Here is a 21,603-nt window from a genome sequence, read left to right as displayed (position 1 = left end):
TTAGGATCATTATGTTGAATATCAAAACAGAAGTGGTTAAGTCATTCGTTTAAAATAAATAACAAACAAAATGAACTTTATATCAGCTACCATGTGAAATAGTAAAAAAATATGTTTATGAATCGATCAGTAATGTTGTTTTGTTATTTTCTTGAATCTGGAACATAGAAAGAATGGAGTTGTGGGTCTAGACTTGTTGCCATTGGTTACATTGTTAATCATACATGATCTGTTGCTTTTCTGACGTACTCAATTGTATGCAACAAAATAAAAAAAACACTGTGCATTGCAGATATCCAGAAATAGACCTCAGAAAAATCCCTAATATAAGAGATTGTGGGAAAGACTGTTGACCGCAATAACGTTGAACTGTAGATTATCTTTTTGTCAAAGTGCCCATTGTGTCGCCTTGGTATTTTAGTTAAGCAAATGTTTGCTGCTCGTCACGCGAGACGTCTGTAATAGTCTTATTGATTACTTCAGGAGTTTATTGTAGTAACAAGAATCTGTTGTTTTGATGTCACTAAGCTACTGAACATCTGTTTATAGAAACATAGTAAACAAAATGACTGATGTGACAGAAAAGCGATTTGTTGGGTATATTATTCCAAATATAGAGCATTACTGTAGTATTATAATACTATGCTCGAACGGTTATTATAAAATAGTACTTCCAAGTGTCTTTGTATAGAACACTTTAAAGTGTAATGAATACAACTGAATAGTAATTACTTTTTATCTAAAATCTGTCCTGGTTCCTTATTTGCATTTAAACATATGAAATATATTACTGATTAAGTAATACATACTATCAAACGAACCGAAGATATTCAATTTCCACTACTATAATTAGCATGAAACAAATCCCTATTACAACGTAACCGTTAAGTTTACTTTGAAGATAGGTAAATTCAAAGCCGGATCCAGACATTTTGAAAATGAAGAGTACCAACTGGGGTTCCTGAAAAAAGAGTTGTACTAAGCATTATTTTCCATTTTTTGGGTCAATTTTACATATGAAAAGGACACATTTTTAAAGAAAATGGAGGGGTGCCAACCCCCACCATCCCTACACCTGCCTCTGGACCCGCCGCTGAAATTATGTTTTAAAAACAAGTTTTAGTGGATTTTTGAAAATCGAAGGTGTTATTGCCAAACAGATTTCTAAATAAATTACTGACTGACTAATTCTCACTGGCCATATTGTAATTTTAATGAAGCAAAACGTAGTCTATGATATTTCTATTTGCAGTTAAACATTTCATTATCATATAATGTATTTATTGTGGCTACATTTCATGTACAGGTATATATGCACGTATCAGATAGATCTTCGCTTATTATTCAATTTAATCTCGGTAATCGGACCTACAGTCGATAGTATGTTTTAAGTGCCTAGAAACGCGAGGTCGTGTTGTAGCAGCATCACAAACAAACCACCAAGTTGAAGGAGAATGAACTTCGCGAGGGTCAGTATTGCAATATATAAGGTTCGTGCAAAATGAAAATAAAAAAAAAAACAAACCAGAACAAACAGATTACGTCAGATAATGTCACGAAGAAATGGCTAAACTAAATGAAGAATTATACTGTTTTGTCCAAAAGTCGAAATAACATTTGATTATTGTAAAATCCATATTCAGCGAGTTTTGAAATAAATAATACAATATTATAGCGTAAGGTTTTACCATATTGGCTTAGTTATTGGTCCGAGGCTATAAATATTGGACTGAGGCGTAGCCAAAGTTTCATATTGCTAGTCGAGGACCAATAACTCAGCCAATATAGAAATACTTACGCAATTATACCTTTATTGACTAACTTGTCGGATACGTCATATATGAAGTTTAACCAGGCCAATATGACGTATTGTACAGGTAAAGGCCGTATTGGACGACTAAATCCCGTACTGGCGCTCTTTAGTATTTTGTAGTGTATTGGCATTTTTTATGATAGCTTGGCTAATAATCGAAAGTTAGTCGATAATAACTTTTATTTTTGAATTATCAATTAAGTTAAAAATTGTACGCTTTGGCAAGAAATGTAACAATAGAAGCCGAATAACAGTAAAAGAACTTTTTTTTAAAATTCTATTCAACACCCGGGAGTGTAAGACCAGAAGCATTGTGAATATACTTTCGAACGTTTGTTAACTAATTAGTGACACGAGGCATTCCGAATAAATTATAATAGTTAAATGTTTTTTCAGTTGTGCCACTTATTTAGACGGAATGATATTTAATACTTTAATCTCACAGTGGTGAGACATATGACACTTTTGTAAGACATTGTTAAGTATGTAAATAAAAACGACAAGCACATTTTAACAGTGGAATGTTCGCATTCATCGGAAAAACCTAGTAATGCTCACAATGAACACAATATTAATTTTCAGCTTTTTTTTCTAATTTGGAACAATTTTTAAAAATTCCTCTAGGTGACTATACAATACAATATGTAATTAGCACGAACGAAACAAGACTAGATTAGTTAAATGTAAAATCATTAAGCCGTGGTAGACTTTATGTCACTGCATCCATAAATTTTGAAGTATACTTGGTTGAAAATAGATTATTTGTGGGCGTTATTTGGTTAGATGTGAAGATGAATCGACCATGTAATATTCTCTACTTGACATTTTCAAGGACTTGAATTTTTAAACAATCAGCTATTTTAATTACTGAACCAGTTATCTATTGACTTACTATACAACTATATATGCAATTGCAAGACCCTTCGAATTGTCTGTTCATTAAAATATCTTATTCTTTTGATATTAAACAAACATCGGAATTTTTCCACACAGAGGTATCCCTATCAGGTTTCACATATTAAAAGGCAAAATAACGACATAAAATATTTCTACGTGTACACGTGTGATAGGGCAGTGGTTAGACATGCTTGATGAAATAATGTTAGTCGTTGATAAGGGGAGTAAAGTGTATGGACATTTTGAGACTTTATAACTGATATTTCATCATATGAACTATTGATTAAATTAATGTGGGGACAACAGATAATAAAGCACATAATAACCATTTGTACAAATCAAAAAGGTGGTACATGTACATATGACATACACAGATACCTAAACAACCATTAAGATGACAAAGGTGCATGAGGAAAATGGTAGTTGTACAGGTTCATTTACAATTAAGAGGGTAATATCAATAAATAAATGACAAATTAAGTAGCGGTCTTTGTAAGAATCATGCAAAATATGTAAAATGCAATACACCCCCCCCCAAAAAAAAGGCTACATATTTTTATTTTTGTAATTAAGTTGTTTTATGGGTCTATACTATGAAATGTGTAATTATTTATTCAAATCTGCCTGCTCTTAGGAGATAATCCACATTGGAAATCTAGTAGATTCTATTGTATTTGAGTGCCATTTACAGAGTTACCTCCCTTAATTTTGAAATATACAATGCATTATATATAATTTTTATCTCCTACGAGCACGGGTAAAATGAAAAACCACATGTTTATTTCTGTTTACTATAACATTTCAAACAAAATATCAAAAATAAAAATATGTAGGCTTTTTACCTATGAATCACATTTTGCATGATCCTTAGCTGGAGTGCTACTTGAAAGGGATGAAATAAACATAATGAATCAATGATAACATAGACATGAACAGGGGGTTTGACCAATACATAATTGTTTTACATAATAGTTAGTATATATAGGGAGATAGGGAACTTTAAGGAAATATTAAAAAGACAACTTAGAGAGAACTTAGAGATTCAAGTTCAAGAGGGTTCGCCCTCAAGAAGGGAGTCTTCTAACTCTTTCGCTCTTCTTATTGTTTATACGTTGCTGTTGTATTGTGATTGCTGATAAAAAGTACCAGTCGTACGTCTGCTTATTGATCATGGCCATGGAAGATAGCAGTAACAGATTTTTATTCTGTTATACACGTAGACCTATAGTAGAGTGAATATGTAAACCTTCTTGGTTTCGTGGTAATATTGCTAAATTATTAGGGCATATCAGTGCAAATGGAATCTACACTTGCTTGCTTAACACGAAACCACAAACCCTCTTGAGAGCAATAAGGTCGTGTAACTAAGAAGCTGAACAAAAAACAAAAAAAAATGTATTATTACATGGATTGGTCAGTGGTTGCTATTCTCACTTATCCCTTCAAAAAATATTTAAAGCAAAACGTTACTCATGCTTCCATAAAACAGTCACTTTCTGGATCCTCTGCTTCCCAAATGCAGAGGACTGCAGCTCAAACACCAGTAATGTTATACAGATGATGAGAAGGATACGAAATCTCTCCCTTTTAAGTAAATTGATCAATTGAGTTGTGTCAACAGTCTTTTAAAAATCAGTGTTCGTGTCTCAGAAGAAAACGAACAAATGATAGCCTGGTACTTCTCTTTTTATCCTTGTTTCCCCTATAAAAGTCTCTGGATCTGCTCTTGTGCTGTAATTTACTGTCCCTTACTTTAAGAGGTCGGTACTTCATGTGCTCCACATATATTTAAAGAACATTGACACAGCAGCGGTGGGCCCACGCAAAGATAGTAAAGATTAAAAAGGGTACGCTGTTATTAGTAAACCTGAAATTACAAAATTTTCCCAAAAAGGGGTCCAATCCCAGTAACCAATACCCATGATCCACCTATTCACAGTAATAGTAAAATTCATTAACACGCATGTTCTTTTATGTCTTTATTTTTAAAACACCCGCAATATTATTGCACAATCGTAAATATACTAAAATATATTAAAATGACGTCATGGTCCAATTCACCCACTCAAAGGTTAAGATCGGAAAACCCATTATCTGTACTAGATTTGTGTAGAAAAATGTATGAAATCGAAGTCAAGTTTTACGTTAGTCATAAAACGCCCATAAATTATTCATTTCACTTTATTATAAAAGGCTGTTTAAGGATCTTTAAAGCGTGTTTTCCCCGTTTTTTTAACAGTATGTTTATAGCACAATTTCCCTTTTAACGATGTTCTTATTTCAAATACAATATGTATATGCTTGTTAGAGACTTAAATACCGACGCATGTATAAATGGTGGAGAGAAAAACTAGTGAAAACTTGGTGATCATAACGTAAAATTTTTAAGGAGATATATAGCTAAATATAAACATGTATATACCATATTTATGAACCGAGGCAAAGTTAACATATAATAAACGAATGAAAGTACGCTACAGTAATGTAGTAATGGGGTATACTGCAGAGATGTGTCCACCTTCTTAATTCAAACTCCAAAGTTAAAATAAAACTATACAAGAATACGCATCAAGCTATTATGTAGTGAAAACCGATCAAGACAGAAAGTGATTGTTTCCAGTTATTTTAAGGAGCGGCCATGTGCTTATAATGATGAAGATTATGATCGAATTGTTTACATTCCATTTGATTATTTTTTTGTCGTATTTTGTTGTTTTCCGATTCGATTTTTTTGTAAAGGGGCCTATTTCTCCCCTGAAGCTATTTGTTTTCCGCAATAACGTTTTTTTTTCTTTTCAAATTTTATAATAAAGGTCCCAAAAGATCACTTATAAATATAGCACTTAATTGGGGATTGAAATTGTTTTGTTTGGTTCAAGCAGGTATAAACTCACGTAAATGAACCAAAATTGATAAAAGCAGGTTGGTTTTACATTAGTGAGTTGCGGGGGGGGGGGGGGTCCCCAATCAAAATCAACTAGCACTTAACTTCCATAAGGTACAGTGCAGACTTTTAGCCAAATAACAAGTGAGAGAAGTGCTATCGCCATGTAAAAACTGTTTCTAGGAGGGTGACATTGATCATTGATAGTTAGTGCATATATTCCATAGATCTGCAGTAAATTGTACAATATATCTATATCATAACTCAACGGTAGTGTGAGAAATATACACCGAGGCATGATATTGAAAATAAGATATTCATGGATTTATGAAAATGAAAGTTCAAGCACCTACTCCATAGAACTGTACACATCGTAACTCGTCTGTGGAATTGAGAAATCTACATCATGGCGGATTACAAAAAAAAAGGAAAAATATGTCTGTTTAGGGTTTCATACCTTAAAAAATGAGTACGTAGCCATTTCTTTTTTTTACAATATTTTTTTTTCCACATTGACATATCGCGTCATGTGAATCTTCAAGATTTTAGCAAATAAAAAAATACATTGTTTGCGAGTCTGACAAAATGTCCATAAAATGCTAGGCAAAGTTAGGTAGGGAAATCTTATTCACATATTTTTTTTCATTTGGCCTTAATATGGTATTGAATGTATCTGAAATTAAAGCACACTGGTTTTTAAATGAAATGTATTAATAATAAGGTTCGCTTTTATTAAAGTTGCACTTGCATGAATAAATGTTAATGTATGCAAATATTTCAAAGGAAAAAATAGACGTTAGACAGTAGCAACAATACAAATATTATGAAACCAAGGTCTAAAGTGCGTAATCTCAAAGGGTTTGATTTGTTAAAATGTCACATCATTGGATTTAAAATCCTTTACACTTCAAAAAAACCGCACAAATGAACAATATATCTTCATGGACAAAAGAAAGATTTATCGTTACGACTACTGAAATATAAGACATGTTTATTGTGTAATGAGAACCCTTTTGTCAATCTGTCTTGTATTGTATCATGGCGATTGATTTCTTATCATCGGGTATGGGCGTACCTTACGTCTGTTTTAAGTCGATGCTCATGCTTAAACACTGAAATGTTGAGTGTGCATACATATGTCCTTAAAACATGTCAGCACTCTCATGCATACTTTTCTCGACAGATTCAGATACAGTTTACGGCTATGAATTGTAGACAGAGTAATCAAGGGAACCAAAAATTTTAGAGGAAATCAAAAGAATGTAATCCAGGGACAAGAACCAGACAATGTCATGGAAAATAGACAAAATCACAACAAAGAACATAAAGTAACTAAACTAATACATACAAAGTAACAAAAGTAAAAACTGGGAGCATGGACAAGGTGCACCGGAAGGGTAAGCGTACTCTGCTTTTCTAAAACCACCCACCGAGTTGCTCATAAAAAGTCGTCCGGGGTAGACGAAAAAGGAAAGAAAAACTATGACACGTTGAATAAATCAGTTTTCATGGTACATGATACACCGTAACGATCCACGAGTTCATTATGACGACCATAAAACTTCCGTAGTTCTGACTTCAATCTTGTAGCAACATAACTCTGTTTCAGAAGTCTGATTGTAAGAAGTCCAGCGTAATTACGGCAAGCTCTGGCATAATGTATGAGTTGTGATATGAAAACTAAGTTCGGAAATCCACAATATCGTTTAATTTTGTTCGAGTTACATATGTTGTGTACAAGTTGAAATTTTGTACAATTTGCCGCATGCGCAAAAGTATTGTACATGTTGCAACTTGTATGATCCGAACATACAAGTTGCAATCTGTACAACTATCTCTGTACATGTTGAAACTTGTACAAGATGTGAATCATTATCATGAAATTGGTTGTAATTTGTACATTTTTCTAAATGTTTAAGTCTCAAAATATACCTATTAGAGAATGCAAAAGTGTGAAATTGATATAATTAATAAACACAAACGTTACAAAATGTAATAAATTGATGACAAATCATAAACATTCACAACCTATCAATAATGGTTGTTCTACTTTATTCTTATGGCATTTACACCCCCCTCCACATTACCACTGCGCTTCTTACAATGACAATAGAAACACCATTGTCCTCTACTCACAACCTCTCTCGAACTGCATTCAACATTATAAACCACAACTGCATTCAGTTTCATACCATCTGAAACTTTGATCTGTGACCACATTCATTACAACACCTTCAATGTGTCTCTGATCACCCGGTGCTTTATCAATTGATGGGATTGAGATGATTACGTTACCACAAACGCTTAAGAAACACATACATGTATAAATACTTTTTCTTTGTTTTTGGGTTTTTTTTTGTGCGAGGGGGTGGGATGGGGATGATGTTTGGGTAACTGATATTTTATATGAATTTGTGACATTCACCGAGGCGAACCCTGCCACTATTTATTCAATTGCTCAATTCAGGTGAAAACAACGTAAAATTCGTGTGAAAATCGAGTGAAATAAATTTGCCTGTATCAAGTCTTGGATCTAGCGTTCATTTTTAAAACTTTATAATCACAGGAAACAGTCATCTTTAAATTTGGATGTGATTTTTCAGTTGTCGATTGGTTCTAGGAAACGCAAAATGAACGATGTACCAGAAAGATCTCACATACAGAAATTCGTGTTCTGATAAAAATACGGCTACATCTATTTATAAACATCAATATTTAACCATAACGAACTGACTACTAGTATTCGCAAGAAGACGTTTATCGTACTGGTGCACCTGGTCCATGCTCCAAATTTTTAGTGGAGACCGGGTTGCTCATTAATTAGAATTTTTTTCTTTGTACGTCTTTTTTTTTTTTGGTTATCTCACGTTCTTTGTTGTGTGTATGTGTGTTTTCCCAGTCTTGTCGTTATCCATTTATTTTTTTTATTACCGTTCGAATCGATTCTGGTTCCCTTGATTTCCGTTCCAATTATTATTCGTCGATTTACGATGACTTTTATATATAGCTTAAAAACTTTAAAACTAATATGTAAATACTTGAATGTAGTTTACTCATGTGAATCTACTTCAGATCCCACAGACTTAGTAAAATTTCTACTTAACTCTTATATTTCTGTTTCCGTTGGAACACTCACATGATAAAATAAGTATAGATAACGCCGGCGTTGACAAAGTACCAGTCAAAGTAAATTTCAGGCGCTGCCGATGGTAGATGAGATTCCCTTCGCAAAAACGATGCTTTCTAATTATCGACATAGTTTCACCTAACTATAGCCATTTCTGTATACAGATCTGTATTAAACAGAGAACCTTAAGTTTATCAATTTCTTAAATCAACCAAGCCAAGAACGATAACTCTATAAACTATAAACGCGCTAATAGGAAAAGTGCGTGAAACAACGGAATGACAAATTTAAGATGTAGAAATACAAGTAAAACGTATGGTTTTTGAAAAACATGCTTCATCCCGTCCGGTATTTATAAAGACTTCAATCACATTACTTTTCAACTGTGTGTCTACATTTGAGGAAGTACGTACTACAAGTACACTTAAATGAAAGCATCGTACTCTTAACGACATTGACACACTTAAAGCTCATTTCAATATTCTTATATGTGTGAAGAACAATAAGTAGGGTTAATCTCGTGATATTACCAATTGTTGTACTTAGTCATATTTATTTTTGGACGAACTTTGTCATCGTCAAATCAACAAAATGCATCAAACAGACTAACAAACAAGCTATAATGTAATTAAACAGTATAAGTAACTAAATAACACTGTAAATAACTAACAGTGTAAGTAACTAAATAACTAACAGTGTAACTAACTAACTAAACAGTATAAGTAACTAAATAACACTGTAAATAACTAACTAACTAACTAACTAACTAACTAAAAAACTAACTAACTAACAGTGTAACTAACTAACTAAACAGTATAAGTAACTAAATAACACTGTAAATAATTAACACACCAACTAACTAACTAACTAACAAACTAAAAAACTAACTAACTAACTAACAGTGTAACTAACTAACTAAACAGTATAAGTAACTAAATAACACTGTAAATAACTAACTAACTAACTAACTAACTAACTAACTAACTAACTAACAGTGTAACTAACTAACTAAACAGTATCAGTAACTAAATAACACTGTAAATAACTAACACATTAACTAACTAACTAACTAACTAACTAAAAAAACTAACTAACTAACTAACTAACAGTGTAACTAACTAACTAAACAGTATAAGTAACTAAATAACACTGTAAATAACTAAGACACTAACTAATTAAAAAACTAACTAACTAACAGTGTAACTAACTAACTAAACAGTATAAGTAACTAAATAACACTGTAAATAACTAACTAACTAACTAACTAACTAACTAACTAACTAACAGTGTAACTAACTAACAGTATAACTAACTAAATAACACTGTAAATAACTAACTAACTAACAGTGTAACTAACTAACTAACTAACTAACAGTGTAACTAACTAACAGTATAACTAACTAAATAACACTGTAAATAACTAACTAACTAACTAACAGTGTAACTAACTAACTAACTAACAGTGTAACTAGCTAACTAACTAACTAACTAACTAACTAACTAACAGTGTAAGTAACTAAATAACACTGTAATTAACTAACTAACTAACTAACAGTGTAACTAACTAACTAAACAGTATAACTAACTAAATAACACTGTAAATAACTAACTAACTAACTAACAGTGTAACTAACTAACTAACAGTGTAACTAGCTAACTAACTAACTAACTAACAGTGTAACTAACTAACAGTATAACTAACTAAATAACACTGTAAATAACTAACTAACTAACTAACAGTGTAACTAACTAACTAACTAACTAACAGTGTAACTAACAGTATAACTAACTAAATAACACTGTAAATAACTAACTAACTAACTAACAGTGTAACTAACTAACTAACTAACAGTGTAACTAACTAACAGTATAACTAACTAAATAACATTGTAAATAACTAACTAACTAACTAACAGTGTAACTAACTAACTAACTAACAGTGTAACTAGCTAACTAACTAACTAAATAACACTGTAATTAACTAACTAACTAACTAACAGTGTAACTAACTAACAGTGTAACTAACTAACAATGTAACTAACTAACAATGTAACTTACTCACAGTGTAACTAACAAACTAACTAACTAACTAACAGTGTAACTAACTAACTAACTAACTAATTAACTAACAGTGTAACAAACAAACTAAATATGACTATGTAGAACTAACCCCATAAAGGATACAAAACACAACAAACCAGCTACCTAACAGTGTAACAAACAAACTAAATATGACTATGTAAAACTAACCCCCTAAAGGAAACAAAACACAACAAACCAAAACAAAATTGAAGATCAGAAAAACAAACGACAAATCTTACAAATATGATATGTTTCAACTGACAGCACATAGACTGACAGAACATAGACTGACAGAACAATGTTTTGAGAAACAAAACAAAAAAAGTTTGGTGGTGATTTATGTAGGGTTGACATGATGATTGAGAAATCAATGACTAGACTAGAGTGTAGTACATTCAATTTACTCTAATATAGAAAAATGACGCAAACTGAAAAGAAATAAAACGTAGGTCTGAACAACAGCTGTCATTAATTCTAACCACACCAAATATGTTTACAAACTGTCGGGAGAATCAGAGCGCTCACGTTTTAACCAGATTATATTTTGAGAGCTACAGGTACAGCTACAGTATAGATCTATGGTCAATCAATGGAGTTAGGGGTTAAAGAGGAATAACTCTAGAATTACACGCATAATTGTAATAATATCACTGTGGTTTATTAATTTGGAAAGCACCCAAAATTGTTCTTTTTAACTTATTTTCATAATGTGATTTTCTTGTCATAACACTGAATTTCTGGACATAAGAAAACATTATAAGATATCTCATAAATTTAAGTTTATAAGATGTTATGGTTAAAAAATCAATGCCTGCATATCTTCAGTTTATACTGAAATGACGTCTGACAAACAGCTAATATATTCAACTAATAAACACCTATTTCAGTGTTTTTTCCTTCCAAATGCAATCATGTGAAAACGTGGTTAGAAAATATATTCTTAGGATTCATTTTTATCTTCTGATCTTGTGTTGTGATATAATTATCAATTGCATACAAGATTTATGTATTATCCTTACATTTCAGTCTTGTCTGATAAGCTGGAAAGGCAAATTACTTTGTCTGTAAGATGAGCACCATTTCAATATTTTAGAAATAATAGATGAAATTTTAATATTTTATTGTTTTCATATAAGAAGCTTAATTGCTTCTTCTATACTAAAGTGTTGTATGCATATGAGAAGGCTGGGGAACACTGTTAATTAGTTGATTGATAGTCATTTTGTCAAGGATTGATTGATATTCATTTTGTCAAGGAAGGCTATTTATAACCTGAACTTGACTTAGAGATCGTCGGCAAGTGGGATTCAAACGGAAGTGGATATTGCCACATGGAACTACCTAAATATTCCGCGGTCTGTTCTCTTTACCCTCCCCTTTTCCACCTTGCAAATTTACATTAGTATATCGCTCCGCCGCCGATCAATATGTGATGCTTTATTTTTCGTAAGAGATGGAAGTATTATGACATCAAAGCTTTTGTAATATTTGTTGAATTGCAATACTTCTACGATTATGTGCTTATTTTAAACTATTTTAATTTTGTTTTAGCGAGCAGGACTATTTTTTCTAATTGACCTGACGCAGGTCAAACACGGTACCTCCAATAACCGATAACATTATGGTGTCGGAAGGACAAGTGATTAATTTCAAAGTACTGATGCCATATTGATTATTACACTTTCGTTAGGTATCTAGAAAGTGCTAGAAAAAAAACCTTATTTGCAAGTGTGGGTTTTTGGATGGCGGAAGTTTTTAATGGCGGATTTTTTTTTATCTGCAATGTACACTCTTTGAGTTGTTAGTATATTGTTAATGTATACCATTACAAGATGGGTCCTGTAGGTTTGAAAGTGTTAGTTGTTTGTCAATCTTACCAAGGAGTTAAATATAGACTACTATCATGACTGTAAAAATCTATTGCGGATGTCGGGAGCTTCTAATAACGGATTTTCGGAGCTGCAATGTACGTTTTTTGTGATGTACAAAAAACGTAAGATTAGTATAGTTTTAATGTTTATGATTATAGTGAGGGTGCAGGGGGAAGGGGTGAAATCCCTCCTTTGTATGGGAAAATTTTAATTTTCATGTGTAAAATTGACAAAAATGGCAAATAATGTCCTAGCACCCCATTTTTCTGAGGAACCCAAGCTGCCACCCCTCATTTTCAAAGTTTGTGGATCCGCCTCTGCCAGATGGGTCCTGAAGGTTTGAGAAAGTGTTCTAGTGTTTGTAAATTACAGGTATTTTTGTGAACAATGTTTCATAAAAAATATTTTACATATGCTAAGGGTTTTCAAGTTGTTCTATATTTTAACACATTGTACTGTTAAATACATGTGAATCCTATATATATCATGTGTGTTTGATTTGATCCCAGGAATTTAAAATGCAAGCAATGTGTACATGTACATAAATAAACATACAAATGTACATATAGCAAACAATATGAAGTATTTAATCTAGAAAATAAATATTTGAATCATGGAATTGTTTAATTAATATGATTTCGAAAGCAGAAACATAAACAATGTCTGTTTCAAAGGTAAGAATGAAAGGCAATGTAATTAAAATTAGATCTTAATTGCTCCCCCTTTTTTCTATGTCACATGAAGTCATGCGACAAAAGAAAAGGGGGAGCAATTAAAATTTAATCTGAATTAGATTGGGATGAAATGAAGCCATGTGGCATATTTATCACATTCAGTAGTTGATCTTGATCTGTCAAAAAAAAGGGATATCTAGTAAAAATTAGGTATTTATATGTAGCCAAACAAAGTTTAGAGCATAAAGAGTCGCCGCTTATGACATTGCTGCTGAAAATTTTCCTAAATACGTTAAAAACGATTTATTTACATTTTTATTGTATTAGAAATTGCCCCATTCTCAAATTTTCAATCATTATCACTGTGGCTGACCTGTGATTTAAACACCCTATATCACACCCCTAAGCCTAGACCTATATTGCATATCTTATATCACACCCCTAGACCTATATTGCATATCCTATATCACACCCCTAGACCTATATTGCATACCCTAAATCACAAGCCTAGACCTATTTCGCGTACCCCTAGACCTATATTGCACACTGTACAAATGTATATCACACCCCTAGACCTATATGGCATACTGTATATCACACCCTTAGACCTACATGTATATTGCATACCCTATAGCACACCACTGGACTATATCGACCCTTAGTCAGACATAATATGCACATCATATACTGCATATCCCTCCCCTAGACCTACATATATATATGGCATACCCTATATTACACCCCTAGAACTATATGGCATACCATATACCACACCCTTACACCTACCGGGTATATGGCATACCATATACCACATCCCTAGGCCTATATGGCATACCATAAAGCACACCCCTAGACATATATGGCATACCATATATCACACCCCTAAACCTATATTGCATACCGTATATCACCCTGCGACCAGTAGCCCTAAGTGGGTTGACATAGGAGTCTTTTGTTGAAACCGCATGTGATACAGATTTTGGCATGGAATATTCAATATGAAATGTACATGTGTATTGTATCCATATACATGTAAGTCATAATTGATTATCAATATGGTTCTTTTTAGTGCATTGTCAAGATATACATTTAGAATGCAGATCTTAAAGTTAGATACAGGATTTTCACGACACATGAAGGACACTGTCAATTAGGTTAGAAATTCTATTTCCATAAAAAATTGAAAATAAGATGGATATCAAGGCACCCAAAAGTAGACCTTTCCTAAGAGCTGATTTTCAGGGACATTCATACATGTACAATGTATTAGGTAAGTGAAGGTATACATAAGTTTGTTCATATACTTCCAATGTACATAATGATTTAAAATTTCCAGAACTGGTGATCGGTCTACTGTAAACATTGCTAGTGTAGAACAGTTGTCATATGTTTGCAGTTTACTTTTGTATGTCTGTGAACAGGAAATTTATACTGAAAACTTCAAAAATACATGTGCATGTACTCTAACTATGGTTACTGGCATATGCAGTACAGCATTAGTTAAAGATTTCATACATGAAATTATGATATTTGTAATATAATAATACATGTATCAAATTTGTTATTTACTTTACAGTGTGACATTAATTGCTCATAATTAAATCAACATACAGGGATGGATCCAGATATTTTGAAATGGAGGGTCCAGACATCATTATACATCGTCAGTTAACTAGAAACCATACATGGGAGAAGCCCTAAAGCAATATCGTTAGTAAACTTTTCAGTTGCTGTATTTAGAAGTTTTGTCTTGTACATGAAATGGCTTTAATTTATTGTTTTAAACTCACCACTTCAAACCACTTTAATGATCTTCTTGGTTATGAGGGGATGTTGTTTTAACAATGACAGGAAAAAAGTAACTTATTTTACTCGTACTTATGTTACTGTTATTGACAGTTATTGAAACAAAGATGTGCTCATGAAGTACACTGTACTACATTTTCGTAAAGTTTGTTCTGTTTTATTTAAGATAAATTTGAATTATTTTAGAGAAAGAAGTGTTTATTTTTTCTTAATTAAGACACGTGATAGAGATATTTTAAGAATAACATTTCAGAACACTAAAATATAATATATATTTATTGTATTAACTTTTTATAATGTAGGACAGAAATTATAATGCTACAGAAATACTGTTCGCTAAATTTCAATCAACCAGTACTGACTAGATGGCTTAAAAACCAGTAAAAACCTGGGACAATGATAACCACCCAACCTCTTGCCTGATTTTGCACACAGTTATATGTACATGTAACATTTCTCATCAAGAGGAGGTTTCTGTACTTCCATATGATGTGGCTAAAATACATGTATATTTTCATGCATTTACATATCTTAACATTTTGCGATCATCAAAGGCATTGTTATCATCTTTTCCTTGATTTCTTTTCAGTGATAATCCCTTTTAAAGTTTCACTAGATGTAGTGAGAAGAAAGCAAAAGCAAAATGGACTATTTCATGATTCTCAAGTGCAGGTACATGTCAACATCTCTTAATAAAAACTACAAATATGAAGTCTGATTTCGTAGCACTTATTTGTTGGCAAAACATAGGAGTTACTTGTATTTTAATATAATACATATTGGAGAAACAATCATGCAGAAAAAAATGAAAGAACTGCACATAAATTATTGAAGGCAGACAGGTATAAAACACTCTGCTTCAGCACAATAATGTTTTGGAAAGTAGAAAAGATGGATTTATATTCAAAGTGCATTTGTTATTATAAAGAAAGGCAAAATATTTCCTGTATTCACATCATCTCTTTATCCTTGACTTTCCATCTTTATCGAAATCTTAAATTGCTAAAATATATGAGGTACAACCAAAGTTTTTTTTAGTTTAAAGATTTTTAAACTGCATAGTAGTTTTGATAACAAGAGTTTGTATCCTTGTTTGAATTGAAAAATTCCTAGAGAAAGGTAATTATTTATTGTAAAAAAGTGTACAGTTTTGACATTTTCAACTCAGGGTCTAATCTACACAACAATGATAACGACAAGCTTTAGTTAATTTTGTTTGAAAACTAACAATATTGACATATTTGTTCATTTCATCTATTATAAATCACTGTCAAAGAGAGCACAAACAAGGAGAAGTTTTTTTGCTCATTTTTCCCTTTAGATTAGGTGCTTGGTCAACCTAGCTCCCCTAGTTCACATGATTCATTTCTACTTCATGCTTCTCCAACCCGAAATTTCAAAGTGTGGATTTTTTCTTTCTTTGAAAATCCATATAATAGTGATAGTCAGTGATTCACAGTGGAGATCATATTTTTGAAGAAATGCTGGTTTAGGTGTAAAGTGTCAAGAAATTTGAGGACATAAACGTACAAAGCCAGAAATACCAAAAAACAATAAAAGAAAAGAAGATCCATAAATGCATTAATAAACAAGAGTATTGATATGCATTTCATTAAAACAGATGGTGCTCTTGACTAAGTTTTTATCGTTTTTTTAGCTTGCAATTTGGTTACATGAATATTTATGATGTCTTCCTTGACTCTGTGCCTCAGCACTTCGATTTGCAAATGCTATATTACATTTTTAGTTGATAATAAATTTTCAAATAGATGTACTGGTGTTTTATTATTTGGTTACACAGAAACCTAAACAAGCTTGCTTTAATGGGGGTATTACCCCCTTTTCAAGTCCAAAGTACAATTTTACTTTTTGGTAAAGTCCAAATTCCATGAAATTTGATGTACAAAGAACGACTGTCTTGAAATGTTAAGCCCATGGACATGTGTGCCTGTCTAAAGTACACTCTAAAAATGACCCAAATCCCAAGTCCAAAAAAGGGGGATTCCCTCTTCAATGTTTTGTGTTTGAAATGAATAACTATAGATATTCTAATTAAGGGTTTACCTTGAGGTAAAAAAGCGAAGATTAGTTTTATGCGATTCAGAAGGCACGGGTTGGACCATAAATAATTTATGAATCAATATTTTATTTTATTTGGCCTGATGTATAATTTGATAATTTGAAAATTTGATAAAAGCTGATTTGTAGGCAGTAGTATAGTACAATGGTCGCAAACACTGTGTACAAGATGTTTTTGACGAGATTTATGACTAACAGTATGCATGTATGTAACATTTACAAATACCTTTAACTTTTGGGTATTTTCTACAATTTTAAGATGGTTTTGTGTGGAAGGGAAGTGGCCACAAAGTGAGTCTATTGACTCAAGATATAATTTTACGCGAGTTAAAACTGACAATTATACACAAAATATTTGAAGCACGAGAGTCAACAAGCATGTGGCCATTGTTGAAAGTGTGAAAAATTGCAAAAAATTTGGTGTTTCCAGCTTTTTTCTACAGATTTTCCCAATCTCAGCCAAGTTTGAAGGGCATATATGACTGTCTATGTTCAAATTATTACCATCAACCAATCAAATCAACTATAAAACACATTAAAGAGCTGGAGAAACAACATTAAATTTTGTTCATGTAAATTTTGTTTTTGAGGCCAAATTTTGCCTTTACCGAACCAACTTCATTATCTTTTTGCGATCAGTTCTTGATATTTTGATAGTAACGTACAATAAATACATGGATTGTTAAATAATTTTGTGTTGGTATGTGAAAAGAGAGAAATTAATGACGAAGAAGACTAAACAATTCAGAAGATATTTCATATGAGTGTTAAAGAGGACTAGCCTGGTTAAATATATTTCATTTTGTTTTTAATTTTAATTATTTAAACAGTAACTTCTGTGAGTTTCAACAAAAGGAAACCAATTCATTTCGTGGATATCACATTTTTGAATGTCGTCACATTGTAAACAAATGGAAATACTCGTGTTCAACGAAAACGGTTTGTGCTGTATGTGGTAAAAATTATCCTTTAAAATAAAAACTGGTTGATGTTTGCGCTGTATGTGGTAAGATTTTCCTTTAAAATAAAAACTGGTTGATATTTGAGCTGTATGTGGTAAAATTATCCTTTAAAATAGAAACTGGTTGATGTTCGAGCTGTATGTGGTAAAGGTTATCCTTTAAAATAGGAACTGTTGATGTTTGAGCTGTGTTACAGAGTTGGCTTCAACTCGGGGAACTTGTAGAGCGAGTTAGCATTCAACGAAATACTATTTTCAACTTCTCGATTTTATTTTTTTATTGCGCCATCATTTACGCACTCAAATCATCAACAACATAAATTATGTACAACACGTTCCGACACCATAAAAATACGGATTTACTAAAATGTATTTATCACGGAGCTGGACAGTCATATTCTTACTTAAAATTAAATAGTATAATTCAGAAGAAAATATAGATGAAAATGGATGAACTTACAAAAAGCATGTGCAAAAATATATATTTTACATCCCCCGCCGAAACAAAAAAAATATATCATTTTTTTTAACATTGAAAACAACAAAATCTGTCTTCTTCTGCAAGGTTTCTACTCCAACCATCTCACATGTATACTAGTATTCAAGAGACTATATTGCGGAAACTTATCATGTAGCACACTATAGAATTTTAAAACAATGTAGTTAATCTTTGCAGTCATATGATGCCATTTGGCCGTATCCTCCTTTCCGCCCTTGTGTGTACTCATCATTTTCACTAATTGAAAAAGTAGTGTATTTCTATGAATTATTCATAAATAATTCGTATATTCATTATTTGTTTGCAGACTAGATTTATATAAGTATTGTCTCAAGACAATTGAGAGCAGGGTTGTTTTTTTTTTTATCGTAATGCGTTTGTGTTGTGTCGATACCGCCGCCATCCTCGGCTTGGACCAGTCGTATACTTGTCCACCCTACCCTGGATATCAGATGGTCTATCCACCCCATCCAGGATATCAAATGATCTGTCCACCCCACCCAGGATATCAAATGGTCTATCCACCCCACCCAGGATATCAAATGGTCTATTCATGACATTTATAGTTTTGTGCTTAAAATAAGTTTCCACAATCTGTTTGTGGACCATTCGATATCCTGGGTGGGGTGAATAGACCATTCGATATCCTTTGTGGGGTGAATAGACAATTTGATATGCTGGGTGGGGTAGATAGACCATTCGATATCCTTTGGTGGGGTGAATAGACCATTCGATATCCTGGGTGTGGTGGATAGACCATTCGATATCCTTGGTGGGGTGAATAGACCGTTCGATATCCTTGGTGGGGTAAATAAACCATTCGATATCCTGGTTGGGGTGAATAGACCATTCGATATCGTTGATGGGATGAATAGACCATTCGATATCGTTGATGGGGTGAATAGACCATTCGATATCCTGGGTGGGGTGGATAGACCATTCGATATCCTTTGGTGGGGTGAATAGACCATTCGATATCCTGGGTGTGGTGGATAGACCATTCGATATCCTTGGTGGGGTGAATAGATCATTCGATATCCTGGGTGGGGTGAATGGACCATTTGATATCCTTCGGTGGGAGTGTTGATTTTGTTGATTTTGTTGTTAAAACATCTGGCCATATTTTAAAAAAAAGTAATAATTTGGCCAGCATTTAGAGTAAAAACATAAACAATTACATATACAGGGAAAAAAGATGCAGCAAACAAATTATTGTATCATTGGCACTTGGGACAGGAGACTCTACTAGTATATGAAAAAAAAACTCTTTGCTTCGTAAATTTTTACGTTTGTCGGTGCCTAAGCAGAAATCTTAAAACACGCAGGAAATAAGACCTTTAATTATTATTTTCATTAAATAATGCAATTTTGTAAATTTAGTCGAAAATGCCGATATAGTTTTTGTAATCATTTTGAGAAAAATCTTGTAACAAAATTCAAGATTAAAAAAAGTCTATTGATCAGGCTCCGGCACATATTTGTAACATAATGTACCAATGACATTTAAGTCTGTCGGATTTTTCACCAATAAACGTGACAATAATATTGCAATCGACAATGCTTTTAAATATTTTTTTCTGTGTGTTTTCCTTTTGGTTTCTTTAAATTTGTGTTGCTGTTCAAGTCTTTAGTGTTTAACCTATTTGTTCCAAGTTTGACTGTTGGGATCCGGTTATCGCTAAATTAATGGTTTCTTTTAATTTCACATTAAAATAACTCCATTTTTCACAGTTATGGTTTGTTGTCTAATCCCCCCTATTCCACTTACTTCTCTACTCATTCACCTACACAGAACATATATTCACTATCATCATTGGTAGCCTATGGAGCTAATATATAGATAAGGTGACCATTGCATCTTCATTCGTGCAGAGGCTGTTTAGCGTTGGTAACATCCATGGCTTGGACATTTTGAATATATTATTTGCTATTTGTATTCTGGTATTAAACAAAAAAGAAAAAAAAAAAAAAAAAAAAAAAAAAAAAAAAAAAAAAAAAACAAACAAAACAAAACAAAACAAAAACAAAAACAAATTGGTATTTTTCCCGGTTACTTGGTGCTCCTTATTTTTCCCCATCTTGAATTTTCCTTGTCCATATCTTATAAATAGGGACACTTGGTTACAGTAACTGTTGAGATTAGAGTACTATTTCAAAGATAGTGTAGTAAATCGGGAAGCATTTATATGTCTGCGGATGAGATTTTTATTTGTCTTTTTATTTATTTTTTGTAAGATGTAACATTTGTTTATTGTCGTTTCATTATAATCAGAGGAATCTATAGGCGGTATGGATGTTTTCATTATAACGACTATTAGAATTATTTTCTGTAGAATGATTGATTGATAATTGTTTAACGTTTAATGGCAGATATTTAATGCATTTTTGACCAGCTTTGTATTAGTCCCGACACACTGAACCGGATTTTTATTGTGTTAGCCACAGAAGCAACAGCCCGCAAGTAGATCTGCCATCCCACTGGGATGACTTCGAGCCATCCATTCGTCCCTCTGTCCCCTTAAGGCTAAAAACCACTAATTCCACTTTCCATAGGCTTCTATGCTAATTTCACAATATTCAATGGCTTCTCTGGACTTTACCTTAACTTTAACCTGCAGAGGACTATATATCAGCATGATTCTACATATGTCAGCTCACAATCCTCAGAATGGCATGTGGGGTTAGCAGACTTGCAGTGCAGTACTGGTCACCGGAAGTGAAGGGTCTATAAATAGCATGGGAAATCCCAGTGTTTTCACAAGATAGGGGTATATTTAAAAATCATTATGGAGATTAGGCTTAAAATCACAAGAAGCAAAATGCACCTATAAAATGTACAGAAATGTTTTTCCTTTCAGAAACTGTTTAAATTTTTTAAATAAGATGAGAACTTTTTTCACAGCACTATGA

At 32.6% G+C, this 21,603-nt stretch overlaps 1 long non-coding RNA gene across 1 annotated transcript; it reads left to right on the top strand.

Moving 5' to 3' along the window:
- Positions 1 to 12,643: 12,643 nt before the first annotated feature.
- Positions 12,644 to 16,127, top strand: LOC148600949 (uncharacterized). The gene is made up of 3 exons (XR_015917116.1): positions 12,644 to 12,796; positions 14,418 to 14,618; positions 15,744 to 16,127. It is a non-coding gene; the product is annotated as an uncharacterized LOC148600949 (long non-coding RNA).
- The last annotated feature ends 5,476 nt before the right edge of the window (positions 16,128 to 21,603 follow it).

Source organism: Perna viridis, chromosome 12 (assembly GCF_037379345.1).
Source record: "Perna viridis isolate PV_CMFRI_1.1 ecotype Kerala chromosome 12, ASM3737934v1, whole genome shotgun sequence".
NCBI classification, from domain to species: domain Eukaryota; kingdom Metazoa; phylum Mollusca; class Bivalvia; order Mytilida; family Mytilidae; genus Perna; species Perna viridis.
The sequence above is the reverse complement of the archived record's forward strand: the minus strand, read 5'-3'. Positions and strand labels throughout refer to the sequence as shown.